At 39.3% G+C, this 15384-nt stretch overlaps 2 pseudogenes across 1 annotated transcript; both read left to right on the top strand.

The window, feature by feature from the left end:
- Positions 1–5772: 5772 nt before the first annotated feature.
- On the top strand, positions 5773–14507 carry LOC148033596 (pyrophosphate-energized vacuolar membrane proton pump 1 pseudogene; annotated as a pseudogene). The gene is made up of 7 exons (XR_015691329.1): positions 5773–6613; positions 7031–8352; positions 8494–8705; positions 8926–11730; positions 11912–12004; positions 12147–12239; positions 12667–14507. The product of XR_015691329.1 is annotated as a pyrophosphate-energized vacuolar membrane proton pump 1 pseudogene (transcript).
- LOC148033597 (uncharacterized) lies at positions 13836–14507 on the top strand (annotated as a pseudogene).
- Positions 14508–15384: the final 877 nt, after the last annotated feature.

Below are 15384 nucleotides of genomic sequence, written 5' to 3'. Positions count from 1 at the left end.
TTCGGAATCTCCATGGATGCTCATCCATGCTCCTCTCCTCAAGGAATTGCCCCTTGTCGGTCAGCTCTCCCTCCTGCACGTGCTCGACAATGTGCATCCCTTCCTCCCTCATGAACTCGGCACATGAAGTGGCAGAGAAGGCACAGGCTCCGCAACCTCCCCATCCCAGGGCCTATCAAGCCTCCCAAGCACAAGGAACTTTCAATCGTTCCCCACATAGGCAATTTGGTGAAATATAGGAAATTCTCCAATATTTCCTATGTAGACAAGTACGTATTCCCCATCTATAACTAGGAAATTGCATTCCCTACATCTTATAATAGGGAATATAGAGCATTTCCTACATTCCTTTGAAAGTCCCTACGTTCCCTACATCTTATAATAGGGAATACAGAGCATTCCCCACATTCCTTTGAAAATCCCTACATAAGGAATTATAAGGATGTGATTCCTTACTTTTATGTAATAAGGAATTAAAGGTACAATGAGGATAAGATAAAGATGATGTTTATCACAATTCTCTATTTCTCAATTCAAGTTGATAATGATGGTTTTGAGACGGTAAGGACAAAGGTATCACAAGAAACTCTAAACCACTTACTATATAGAAAGTTCACATTATAACTAGGAAGATTACTAACCAAACTAGGAAGAATGTAGAATTTTCTAGTTATAACTAGATAATTTTGCCATCACTAGTCTCTTCTAACTAGTAACATCCTTTTCCTAGATAGTATCTAGAAAATTGAAGCCCTATCTAGTAACGTTATCTAGCAAGTTATTGTATAACTAGTAATAATATCAACCTAATTAGAAAATTTTACTTTTTACTAGTCATAACTAGCAAGTACTATCCTCTAACTAGGGAATTATAGATATTCTATCAAGTTAACTTGGAACTCATGATTTTTCTAGGTATAATTAGTAAATAAATATTCATTGATTAGACATTTACATTTGTATAATACTTCTTACTCACGGCTAAGCTTTTCACATTGACACAAAAGCAAGACCACAATTGTTGAAAGGTAATCACAATAACAAAAAAGAAAATTAAAAGAAAGATGTTTAGTACACATGAATAACACAAACTGTGTGGCCCCAACAACAGAGTCATTGCATTTAGCAACAATAACACTTACAATGTTGAGCAAAGTACATGGCCACATTGACCAAGCATATATCATGTCCATGACATCCATCTTATTGCAAAGCTCATGATTATACTAGTGAGAAAAAAGCATATTGCACCAATGGATTAAATAGAAACTCCACACACTAACATCGTATTCCCTACTGTCCAAATGAGCAACAAGAGCAAACATTCAAAGTGCATGGCAAGAAAACCACACAATCATATATACCCCATCATGAAAATTAGATAGCCATATTAAAAAGGAAAGCACATTACCAAGTGCATGACCATATTGGTCATGGAAGTGCACATGGAAAAAAAGAACCACCAAGGCAAAGCGCGTAGCCATATTGAGAAAAAGCTAAATTGCATTGCCCAAAACATGTGGCTATAGAAAATAAAGCAAACTACATTGCTAGTTGTATGATGAAATATTATCACCTTTCAAACTAGCATTAAACTTATAAACTTCATGTCTTAACACAAAAATATAAGTACCAAGGATTCTAGTGATTGCCAACTATTGTAGCTAGCTCTATGTGGAAGCTTGCAACATGATAGATGAGAAGCTACTTTAAGGTTCACTATGAGGTGACTTGAATAACAAGAAGGCTACACCTAAATAGCCTTACAAGGGTGGAAGTATATTACCTTTACAAAGAACTAGTGCTCCAAAACAAAGAAATCCTCATTGGAGATTCTCATTTTATTAGGGTTTGAAGTTGAGAAATTCCATAGAAAAGTATCGATGGGAGCATATCAAATTCTCACCAATCTCAAAGGTAGGTGAAATAATTCAAACAATGTAGAAACTCTTGCAAATTCTCAATGGAACATTGAAAGTGCATCATAATAAAAGGAAAACACAAGTGAAAAAGAAGAACAAATTAAGATTGGAAAATTTTTGAATTTATCTTTTGAGAAAAAATAAGAGTGCTAAAAGAAAGACATGCTTTTTGTGCTAAGAACACAAGGCCAATATTAAAATAGAGTACTATAAAAAGCAAGGAGGGGAGGAAAGCGTGTTGGGCTATTCTCTCCTATACATCTTAAACCTTCCATGTTGGGTAAAAAACCATAGGTTTGAATCTCTACAAGAGAGGCTGAACCCCTAGAGGATCTTAATGTACTCTCCGTGAGGATTTCAATCATGCTATGCATTTGGCAATTCAAAAATTATGATGTGTGCAATCTTGTGTAGCAACTTCTCCTATAGGCACCTATTTGGCTAGTATCATCTTGTGGTCATAACAAACATCAAGTGTAACATCCATGACAAGTCTATTTATGCTATCCTCTAATCCCTCCTAACTTGCTCTAGCCCTTATTCCTATAAGTCAAGCCTTAGAGGTAATTCAAAGCTCCCAAAAATCTTGGAACAACTCAAGAAAATTCATGAGCACTATCATATCCCTTCTCTACCCTTAGAAATAATAGACACATGAATTTTTAGCAAGACCATTCATATATACTTGTGAAGATCATATCCCAACGACTATATTTATGGCCCCAAAAAACATTATTACGAATATTTTAAAATTACTCTATGAAATTATCATTTTGTCTAATTATAAAAAATATTTTGAAATTATTCTCTAAAATTATTGTTTTTCATGGAACAATTTGACAAATTTTTTATCATTGTAGTTCAAGCCATTGGCATTTCCATCCCAATATGCCTTAGCATCCTATAAGATGCCAAAATACTCACTAGTGGGTTGGGATCCCATGATCTTTTAGGAGATAGGTGTTTTTGATTACATGAGTGCTTGAGAAGGCAAAAGGCCAAGTGACCCTATTATATAGGATACCTTTAATGCGGAGGGAAGCTTATCATGGCTCTAAGTTAATAAGTTCCCTACTGTGTGTTGTTGATAGAAGTAGTGTAATCACATACAACCCAATCTTATGGGGTTGGAAGCTCATATCCTAGGCTAGACAATTTTTTTCTCTGTAGGGAGATGGATTTTATACTACTTCATGGAATGGTGTTTTTATATATTATCTTTTGTGCAATAGAATGTTGTTTTCCAAAGTGTTTGTCATGTGCTAGATGTTGTGTTAATGGACCCTATGTAACATGATAATAAAAGGAAGCTGCTTTTTTATGTTGTAATAGTATGGTACCTTTGCTAATTAGATAAGTAAAATAAATCCCATCAAGGAACGTGAGAATATCTCAATCCTGATGACCAATCATCTATGGCTAGATGGACCTAATAATTTGGGTAGCTTTTCTAAACATTAGATGGAGTTATTAATACATGATCCTCCAAATTCAGTAGGATATATATGAGGCTCAACTTCATTTTTGGGGGGCTAATGTGAGATGATGCCTTATCGACAAGAGGATCAACATTCTATTCTCTTCCACTTCTCACTCTCTTTGAACCAAGTGCCAAGGTCATTCACCTTCTTATGTGCAACCAGATGGTGCGAAGCTGCAGAGCAAGAAGGATGCAGTTCCTGCTGTATATGTTGATTGCCTCCAGATTGTCGCCTCCAAATTGCTGAGCTGTGCAACCTCATCCAGAGTTTGGAACTTGTTAAGGGATTGCCCTTAGTCCCAAGTAGTTTGGAATGAACATAGAGTGCCAATGACATGGTAAGAGTGCACATGGAAGTTTGTCTTATAAAGAAATAAAAATGGGACTCATAGATTGAAAAATGGTTATATAAAATGCATTGCTGCCTATACCCATAGCCCATCTAGTTGTCCTTCATATTCTATAGCACACACAATTTACTTGCAATATTTTGCAAGTAGCAACCAATCATGTGACAATAGCTATATGTTTCAAGGATAGAATCCATCATGTATATGCAAACACCTAAGTGCTTGTACCCTAATAAGAGATTGGGAACCTACATGTAGAACTAGAGGAGCTTATTGACTAACGAATTGTAATGTTCAATGCCTTGTGAAATGGCTTGATGAGATCCTTTCAAGGCTGTGAGACTCCTCCAAACTTCCTAAAAAAGTATCTATTTATGTAGCCAACTTTAAGGGAGGAGGTCTAGATAAAGTTTCTTGAGAAATTTAATTGGTTTTGTCTTTGTTATACCATAATTGATTTGTCTCTACCCTTAAAAAGGCTTCGACTTTGGTAAGAACAAGTTATCTTACCATTAACTTTAGATGGCTCCAATATATTGAAGAAATTGTGTGAGTGTCCAAAAACCATGGTAGAGTTGGGTTCCCAAGACAACTCTTTCTTGCAAGTTTTGGATTCTCTTCTCTCTTGCATTCTTATACTTGTTCCAAGTGAAGAAAGTACCATTCCTAACTCCAAATGTAGTTATCCACCCTTTCAAAAGACTCACGAGGATAACAATTGTGATTGTAATGATGATTATGACATTTGGGATGTCCTTTACCTCCGTAATAGTGCGATCATAAAGCTCAGGATTGGCCTTATGATGGATTGGCATTGAGGAGGAGGAGGAACAACAGAGCTGCCTATGGTACCGCCGTGGTTCTAGCCATGATACTGTTGAGGTTAATAATGAGAATGTTGCCCAGATAGCTAAGTTGCCCAGATAGCTAAGCACAGCCAAAGCATCTTCAACAACTTCGAAGAACTTGTGTGCAATATAGGAATATAGGGGCCTGATATTTATGCGCGCGATGGTGGGAAGACACAGATTGTGGATCGACACAAGCTCCCGGCTTTTAGCACAGTAGGGTTTAATGTGGGAGGGGACGACTGGAGCGGTGTCGTATTGCTGCGCATCCGAGATGTGGAATCCACCAAAAAGATATGCTGAACATGGGACTGATGAAGAGGTACGTCCAGATGCTTTCATCTATCTTTACAACTTGAAAACTTGTAGCATTACAGGAGCTTTGGAAACAGGACATGAAATGCATGCTGAAATAATTCAAAGGGGATTTGAAAGGGGAGTTCCTTGTGGGAAACATGCTGGTAGAAATGTATACCAAATGTGGCTTTCAAGGAGATGCTGCCAAGTTTCAGAACAATCTACCAGTTTGAAACACAGTTTCTTAGACTGCGAAGCTTTCAGGATATGTAGAATGTGGGAAAAGGATTGCTATTTTTCTGTTTCTCTGAAAAAGCCAAACAGGGAAAGAAGGAGGGCCAGTTGATAGGGAACTTGATGTCCTATCTAGACAGTAATGACAATGATCAACAGTCAAATAAAAATGGTTCTGATTATACAATCAATTTGATAGGGCAAGATGGGCATATAAAATCATCTAGCGACAACATGACTGGATGTCATAATGAATCGTTTGGTTCTGAGGTCTCCAACATAAGCAATAAAGGTAGCAACAAGAGCTTGATTGGTGAAGATGTGTTTGCACCCAGTGGCAGCTATGGGAGGATTGACAGTCTATTGTTATCAAATGAAACCTGATTCCTCCACAATGAATCCTTTCGCAAAACTAGTTGCGAGCTCCTATACTAGAAGGGAGGCTGTTACCAGCAATGATAAAACACACACAGGGTTGATGGGTACTTCTGACATGTTTCCGTTCAGCCAAGTGTGCTCAAGAGTCGTACTTTTGACTGGGAGGCATGCTGCATATGAAAGAGACCTGGAAGAGATAAAACGACTCTTTGTTTATTGTTTTGAAAAAAAAAAAGGCAAATCACAGTAGCATGGTGGAGAGAAAAGCTAAATTGGGGGCCTGCTTTATGGGTCCGAAGCAAAAAGAAGAGCCGCTGGAAATGGAGAGAGGAGGGGAAAGCAGAGAGAATACCAGGAGTCCTGTTTATAGATGAGGGGGCATATGCTGGATATCGAGTGCTTTTCGGTTTGTGCAATGTCCTGATGGAGAACTCCAGAAGCGAAAAGAAGTGGTCCATGTTGTGACTCTGCACGAGATTGATGTAATCAATAGCAGAACTCAAGGATTCTTGGCTTTGTTCACTGGTGACACTGGTGAAATACGTTCTGAAGTACGAGAGCAGATTGACAGCAAAGTTGCGGAATGGAGAGGGAGGACGGAAGGCAAAAATGGTGGGATGATCAGAGATCTTGGGTCTCCTCTGAGTGCAAGGAGGCGCTAGTGCTCGATGCAAAAAAAATCGATTGATATACGATGAAGAGGATAAGGAGGCAATCGGGCAAAAACAAAACAAGGAGAAGAAGCAGTCTTCGTTTCTGATTGAACGTTTCAGGTGCTTTTGAAGTTTGGAGCCATCGCCAGTCCCAGGCCATCCGGCAGCTCATCTTCGGATTCTTATCCCTTCATCTTCTCCAGTTGCCCTGACTCATTTCCAGGTCTCGATCTTCATCGCTCTTGTCGCTCCTGTTTTGATTGCAGGCTTTCAGATCTCGAATACCAGAAGTTGGTTAAATAGGAACAGGAGCATGAGACAGCTCTGATTCCAGGGCTGCAGGTGGTGCAGAGACGCCATGATCACAAACACCTGACTGATCTGAAGTCTGCAATTCTGGATCGGAAAAAAGGACAGATATTTCATCCTGTCTCATGGAGAAGATGTATTGGTATATGACTGACAAAAGCTTTAAATTGGTCCTATCTTTCAGTAATTAAAAGTGAGAGTTGGAGATGACATGTTTGCCATGATTGGGATATTCCATTTCATCTCAGAGCTTGAGTATCTCAATCTATAGTTGCAAGGATAAATATATGTGCTTATAGTTTGTCTACTAGGTTGAGCTCTCTTGATCCATGGCATGGAGTTGCTATGATTTACAGTGATAAAACTGAGGACTACTAGTGTTGTTGCTACTAATTAAAAAAATGGTTATTGGTTATAGAGGTGACATTGGTTATCAAGGATGTTGTGAGGTTTTCTCATCTAATGTTCACTATGTGTACTGATATTTCAAGGACTAGGATGGTGTGAGGTTTTCTCATCTAACATTCACTATGTGTACTGATATTTGCTGCATATGCAGGTTTCTGTTTCAATAAGCAAAGTATCATCATCAAATGATGTTTCAAAGAAGAGTAAAGGCTCCAAGGAGGAACCAGAAAAAAAAGAGAGAAAGGTGTATAGTTTACCAGGGTAGAAGCATGATGCTCAAAGCTTGCTCAAATATTACAGCTTTGTATGAGGTTAAACTGATTCATGGGGACATCGTGGAGTCTGGGTTGGACACTGATGTGTGTGTTACCAACACTCTAATTGACTTGTACGCAAAATGTCACAATCTTGAAGATGCAGCATCTCTGTTTCATAAGCTACAGAAGCGTGATATTGTAGCTTGGAATGCCTTTATTGCTGGCCATGCTCAACAGGAGAATGGCCATAAAGTTGTGGTACTACTTCAATGCTAGAAGAAAATGTGGAACCAAACAGGATCACATTTATAAGTACTTTGAAAGCTCTCTGCACTGTTAAGTCACTTTTCCAAGGCAGGGTGTGCAGGGCAGGGTGTGCAGAGCTGTGGCTCAAGGAGAAAAGAAGGATTGCCTGTGTTTAATATGGTTCTATAGGCTGGTCTGTGGGTGCCGTACTGGGCTATGCACAAGCAGTCCCAGATAAGCGCGTCATTGCATGCATTGGAGATGGTAGTTTCCAGGTCACAGCCCAGGATGTGTCAACTATGATCAGATGCGGACAGAACAATATCATATTTCTTATCAACAATGGTGGATACACTATTGAAGTGCAGATTCATGATGGGCCATACAATATAATAAAGAATTGGAATTACACTGGAGTAGTAGATGCCTTTGATAATGGGGAAGGAGATTGCTGGACTGTGAAGGTGAGGACAGAAGTGGAATGAATATACAGAGTGTGAGAGAACCTGTTATTGAGAAGGAAGACCATACAACTTGATACCAGATCTCATGTTTTGGGTGGCCACTTAATCCATACAACTTGATATCTGGCTCTACATTGGAATTAACAGCAGCTAAGATAATGTGTACAGCAATGAATCTGTGTACTGCAGCAGGTCTGTGAGCATTTATATGAGCAAAGGCTTTGTATACATCAACCAAAATCCTTGTCGATAGCAGCAGATGAATCAGAGGTCTAGATATCTGGCTCTACATTGGAATTAACAGCAGCTAAGATCATGTGTACAGCAATGAATCTGTGTACTACAGCAGGTCTGTGAGCATTTATATGAGAAAAGGCTTTGTATACATCAACCAAAACGCTTGTCGATAGCAGCAGATGAATGAGAGGTCTAGATATCTGGTTCTGTATTGGAATTAACAGCAGCTAAGATCATGTGTACATTAATGAATCTGTGTACTGCAGCAGGTCTGTGTACTACAGCAAGGAATACACCTAGGCATGCAAATTTTTTTACAAAAAAGAGCTCTGATTTGAAACTTCAGCAACCCCCATGAGATTTGAAAGTTCAGTGTAACAATTTTTGTAAAATTGTATGTCTGTATGTAGAGGCAGTTTCATGGACATCCATGCTACTTAGCGGATCAAGCCTAGGCAGCACTGGTTGGTCAAGAGCATGTGCTCCAGCTCAACAACATGGGTGGATCAAGAGGCATGATTGGTGATGATGATCTGCATAATTTGCAGGATAACTTCAATTTGATATCTTCTGTTGCTAGACATGTTCAAGTTGATAACTCAGCAAATCTGAAGGCTCCGAGGTAAGTGGAATGGAGGTTTCTTGTTCTTTTAGTAAAAAGCTTTCTGGGTTATGGGTTGAGGGTTGTTATACAAAACATTAAAAAAAGATATGATAGGGAAAGGAGGAAGCTTATCCTGCTTTTGATGCATCTTTTTATCCCCATTAGTAAGTATGATACAATATGGTTCCATGAGCAAATAATTTAAATATCATTTCATTATTTGTCTTGTTGTGGATAGGACTACAGGGTTTGAAGTATACAACCAGCAGAGTAGATCTATGTTGTGGAGCTTTGGGAGATTGCAATGCTTTTAGGATCAAGGGAAGGAAGTTTACTAAAAATGGTAGGTCTTCTCTTGTTGCTTTTAGCTTTTTTCGCTATGTACATGTTTGAGCCTTTTGATATCATTGGTAATTGTAAACACAAAATGCATCTAGGGACAACATTGTGGGTGAAGCAGCAAGGATCTGCCGAGCCCATTGCCACCCTACTCCGAGTTTGAGTCCAGCAAAAGCATTAGGGTTCCCAAGGAAAGAGAGCTTCCAGATCATGAGTCCACCACGAGCTTAGACGAAGATGCAGATGATTTTGACCAACCACCACCAGATCGCTATCGCAACCGGTCTCTTGGCCTTCGAGCACAAGTCCAGGCCTGCCAGCAATGGCTACACCTTCCTCGACAACGACACCCACAGTCACAACATCGTCAATGGATCATCAGACTGTGACGAGGAGGATAGATTGGATGAGGAATCAGATGCAGTAGCTATTAGGAAATGCGCTGAAATTCAGCAAGCCATATCCATAGGAGCCACATCGTTTTTGCTGACAGAGTACAAGTATTTGGTTTATTTCATGGGCATATTTGCTGCTGTCATTTTCTTATTCCTGGGATCTGTGAAGGGGTTCAGTACTAAGCCCCAGCCTTGCAGATACAATCCAAAGCAGGAATGTGCCCCAGCTCTCTTTACAGCGATTTTCACTACAGTTGCATTTATATTGGGAGCTTTGACATCCATAGTGTCGGGATTTTTGGGCATGATGATGGCAACATATGCGAATGCTCGCACAACTTTGGAAGCCAGAAAAGGGATAGGCAAAGTATTCAAAATCGCCTTCCAATCAGGTTCGGTGATGGGTTTCTTACTTGTTGCTAATGGCCTCATAGTTTTATACATCACTATAAAACTGTTCCAGCTTTATTACAAGGATGATTGGGAGGGCCTTTTTGAGGCCATCACTGGCTATGGGCTTGGATGCTCATCCGTGGCTCTATTTGAAAGGGTTGGAGGTGGAATCTATACCAAAACTACGGATTTGGAGCAGATCTTGTTGGAAAAGTAGAAAGGAATATCCCAGAGGACGATCCGCGAAATCCAGCGATCATTGTTGACAATGTGGGTGATAATGTGGGAGATATTGCTGGAATGGGTTTAGATTTGTTTGGCTCCTTTGCTGAAGCTTCTTGCGTAGCTCTTATTGTGGCTTCCATGTCATCATTTGGCACAAATCATGACTTCACTGCTATGTGCTTCCCTCTACTCATTAGCTCTATGGGCATTGTGGTGTGCCTCATCACAACCTTGTTCGCAACTGATGTGTTCGAGATCTCAAATCTAAGGGATATTCACCAGCAATACATATAGACCAGTCCAGGATGTTGTTGATTCTTGCAGGACAGGAGCTGCTACCAATGTCATCTTTGGTTTGACACTTGGCTACAAGTCTGTAATTGTTCCAATATTTGCTATTGCTGTTGCCATCTATGTCAGCCATACCCTAGCAGCCATGTACGGGATCACAGTTGCAGCTCTTGGAATGCTTTGTACTATTGCCACCTGTCTAGCCATAGATGCATATGGTCCCATAAGTGATAATGGTGGTATCGCAACCGGTCTCTGGATGACCATGATACTTCTTACACATCTCTCCACAAGAAGCGCAGCCGCAGTATAGACTATGAGGCCGCGAAGGCTTTCAAGATGGACAGATTCCTCAACCATAGGACTTCTTCAAAGTCCAGCTTGCGGCATCAACAGCCCCCAGTTGACAGCACTTTGGGAGAGCGCTTTCTCAGATTAGTCTCCATGATCCGCACTTTGGGGGAGCGCTTTCGCAAATTAGAAGAGATGAAACTGCAGATGCAGAGAGTCTGAGCGATTTCGTGATGATCTGGAGGCCAGGCGTACAAAGATGTTCCTAGAGTCCCAGAAGCAGATTGCTGAGATGTTTGCTTGGGCTCTGAGCAGCAGTAAGAAAACTGATGAGCTCTTGCTGATGATTGTCGGTATTTTGTTCATCATTTGATTATTCTAAATGTTTCTTTCTTCCAGCTGATTTTTGGCTCTTCATGCTACGTTTCATATCATTTCATCTATATTACAGCTAATGCGTTGAAATTATTCCACGCTTTGTTTATAAGAAATGTTTCGAGCTGATGGGATGATATTTTATTTCATTCTTATTTCAGCTGTTGAAATGTTCCAGCTGATGTTTCATTATTATTCCAGCTGTTGAGTTGTTCTAGTTAATGTTTCATTGTTTCCAGTTGTTGTTTGTCTATTTTTAGTTGATTCGTCTGTTCAAGATTATGTTTATTCTACTTGATGTTTTATCTATTCTAGCTAAGGAGCTGATGTTGCAGCTAATGTGTGCTCACTTGATGCACTTCTGGGGTTCCACTTCCGGTGTCTCGTGTCTCTCTTCTCTTCTCTCTTCCTCTGTTCCTCATCTCCCTCGCGCACTGTTCAACAGGAAGCCTGTAAGATGCTTCAAACCAGAAGGAGAAGTTGGTGAGCCCATAAAAGTATGAACAATGAATTCCTTGTTTTCACCTGCTCAATTTACTATCAGATGGTGTAAAGAACAGGGCAAAAAAGGTATGCATGTTTTGATGTTTTACAAATGTCTCTTATGTTTCTAAACTTTGGTTTATTATGTGTACATAAAGGTAACAAAATCACAAATGATGGTACAAGAGATAATGGAACAATGAAAGCTAAGGAGGTCATTGGCCCTAATGTCTCTTCAAATCATGATACAGGTATATGTCTTTATTTCTACTAAACTTTGAAAATTAAAATTTGTATATATTTTACATCTTGCTTTAGGTGATTCATTTTGAGATTAACTAGCTTTAATTAGTCTCTTTGTCTAATTTAAAATGTTCATAGTTATTCATATTTTTAAACTTTGAGTAATTGTGTGTATATATATAAATATAGATTAAAGAACAACAAAAGGTGGGAAAAGAGGTAATGTAAGAAAGGGAGATCAGGAGGTTACTCGCAATAATGTTTCTTCAAGTCAAGATGCAGGTACCAACTTTAAGGATAAAAAACTTTTACAAATTTGGTGACCCAAATTGATACAAAATATCTAATTACTTTCTTTTGTGTTATTGAAATTTTTTATAACCTTGTATTATCGTGAGCTTTGGTTAACTCTATGTATATATAGGTAAACAAGTTACTAAAGATGACACAAGAGACAATGCAAGAAAGGAAGACATTGAGATTGCTTGCCTTAACACTTCTTCAAGCCAAGAATCAGGTATTACCATCTTTCTTATGTTGATAATGAGTCATTTTTTGAAATGGTTATACTAACTAATGATATTTTATCACTTGAGTATCAATAGGAGTGATACGCATACCATTATATGATGATATCTATCGGCCACCCATGTTGAAATTTAGAGAAGAGGGTAGACAAACATTTATTACTTTGCAACATATTGGAGATTTATGGGATAAAACAATCAAGACACACATGTTGCTTAATTAGTTTTTAGTTCTATGCTCCTTTAAAATTATTTTTATTTTTCTTTTGGTTGCTAGAAGTAGATGTTGATGTCTTAATTTGTTTAATCTATTTTGATCATTAGATGTATGTTATTGATCCTTACTTAGAAATGATGACATTCTCTGTATAATTTTCTAGTTAAAAATTTATTGTGCAATTTTTTGTTTGATATTAGCATGTCTAAGAGGAAGGGCAAAGTAGATAAAGTGATAAGGAAAAAAGAGAATTTCCGCGGAATTCCCTGTTGAAAGTACATGTAAGTAGGGAATGTAAAAAATAGGAAAAATGAGAGATTTCCTAGTGAGAGTACCTAGGGAATCACCTCTAGAAGTTTTTTCCTATATATGAAATATTTTCTATATAGGAATTATTCCCTACATAGAAAATTTTGTATTTTCCTATGTAGGAAATATTTCCTTCCTACATAGGAAATGTCTTATGTGATTCCCTGCTTATTCTCACTAGGAAATGTCCCATTTTCCCTAGTTTTTACTTTCCCCACTTATATGTATTTTCAACTAGGGAATTCCATGGGGAATTCTCTTTTTTTCCTATATGGGGATCGATTGAAAGTTCCTTGTGAAGGGCAAAGGGAGAAAAGTTCTCTCGGAATCCAACTGGAGCAACCTTCGAAATCTCCATGGATGCTCACCTGCACTCATCTCCTCAGGGAATTGACCCTCGTCGGTCAGCTCTCCCTCCCGCACGTGCTCGACAATGTGCATCCCTTCCTCCCTCATCTCACCCGCGCTCCTCTCCTCAAGGAATTGCCCCTCGTCGGTCAGCTCTACCTTCCACATGTGCTCGACAATGTGCATCCCTTTCTCCCTCATGAACTCGGCCCTGCCTGCCAGATCAATGATGACATGAACGCAGAACCTGATCATCCGACGGAGGCATACTTCGAGACTTACTTTTCGAAGATTACTAGAGAGCTTCCTCTACTTCATCGAGCGTGTCATCACCTTCCTTCAGGTCTCTAACGCGCCGTGCATTATTGTGTCGTCTCCAAGCGATGGAACTTGATCACATCTTCTCCTAATTTTTGTAAGGTTTTCTCGGAGTCTTACAATGGCGGATCATCTGTGCTTATGTTTCTATGCAATCAGGGGAGCCGTAAGGATCAAACGCCATGGCTGGCTGCATACGATTTGCATGCTATGCGATGCTATTCCATTATCGTGAGAGCAATGGTATTCCATTACCCTTAAAATGGCAGATCATCTGTGCTTATGTTTCTATGCGATCAAGGGAGCCGTAAGGATCAAATGCCATGGCTGGCTGCATACGATTTGCATGCTAAGCGATGGTATTCCATTACCCTGAGAGTAATGGTATTCCATTACCCTGAGCTTCCTCCCAACTCCTCCAATGGCCCCGTTCATGAACTATACAGTTGTTTCTGCAAGCAAGTGGAGGCCTGCTTTGTCTTTGGCCCGAGCCAGAAAAGTTGTTGAAATCTGTCAGCTTTATTGTCTGCAATCTTGTGACTCAGCGTTGGAAAGAGTTACCTTGTCGTAGCCATGACAATCGCATGCCTGATCTTGTTATATTATCCAAGGACAATGGAAACTGTCACTAGAAACTCCTCGTGTTAAACAAAAACTCCATCAGATTCTCAAATTGTGGTTGCTACTGAGCTATACGATTCCTGGAGTTGCAAGTGGAAACACACAGGATTCAAGTCACTCTCTGGAGGAAAATTCAATTCTATTGTTGTGTCTAAAGGTAAAGTGTATCTAGTTCATGAAGAGAGAAACCAGAGGTATAAGATCAGGGTTTATGATATGGAGGAAAATGTTTGGAGATCTTCTCTTTCTATGCCTGCAATTTTTTATGACACACCTGAGGTGATTGAAATACCAGTAGTTCTTGATTGCAACGGGAATCTATTGTTGGTGGGGTGGATTGAGGTTGCTATCAAAGAGACTCAAACTAATGAAAGGTAGCCTTCGAGAGCCACTTAGCAGATAAGCTTTCTCTCTCTCTCTCTCTCTCTCTCTCTCTCTCTCTTTACATTTCAACATCAACATTACTTTTGGATGTTGATATTACCATGCTTTTGATGATCGTCCTCGTTTGTTATTCCAGCTGATGAGCGTCTATATTCTAGTTGATGACAAATTGTTTTATTTATATTCTGTTCATGCAACATCAACATTACTTTTGGATGTTGATATTGCCATGCTTCTGATGATCGTCCTCGTTCGTTATTCCATTGATGAGCGTTTATATTCTAGCTGATGATACATTTCGTTTATATTCTTTCCAGCTGATGAGCATCTATATTCCAGCTGATGACAAATTGTTTTATTTATATTCTGTGCATGGGGCCCCACATGTGTTATGTGGTCTATAGAGCGGCGTCGCAAACCGTCTCTATAGACCTTGTGTTGTTCTAATGTCACTGTAACATTTTTCTTTAAGTTTTGATGTGACAGATATATTGCTTACATCCCAAGTTTAGTTGAAGGAATTTCTGGGAGATTTTATCTTATGCAGTGATGTCGCTTATCCTTATTTTACATGTTGTATATTTAGGAGTGATGTAGCTCCTTTGATGCCTATGAATAGGCTCTTGTAAGTTCAACTTTGTAATTTTATATTTTGGATATTAATATAACAGTAGGCCTATATAGAGCTGTGGGTTTTTCCCTTGAGCCCCCAAGGGTTTTTTCATCCATAGTAAGGGACCTTTATTTGAGCGGGGGTGTTAGCTATATATAGTCTGTCTATATATAGCACCCCAAGTCCCCTCTATATATTCCTATCATGTGTGCTCAGTTGACACACTTCTGGGGTTCCACTTTCAGTTTCTCATGTCTCTCTTCGCCTCTCTCTTCCTCCGTACATCGTCTCCCTTGAGCATTGTTCAACAATCAGAACAGCTATA

This window comes from Lygodium microphyllum, chromosome 7, assembly GCF_053477565.2.
Source record: "Lygodium microphyllum isolate KBCC chromosome 7, Lygodium_microphyllum_v1.1.10, whole genome shotgun sequence".
Taxonomy (NCBI): Eukaryota; Viridiplantae; Streptophyta; class Polypodiopsida; order Schizaeales; family Lygodiaceae; genus Lygodium; species Lygodium microphyllum.
This window is presented reverse-complemented; position numbering and strand designations above follow the sequence as displayed.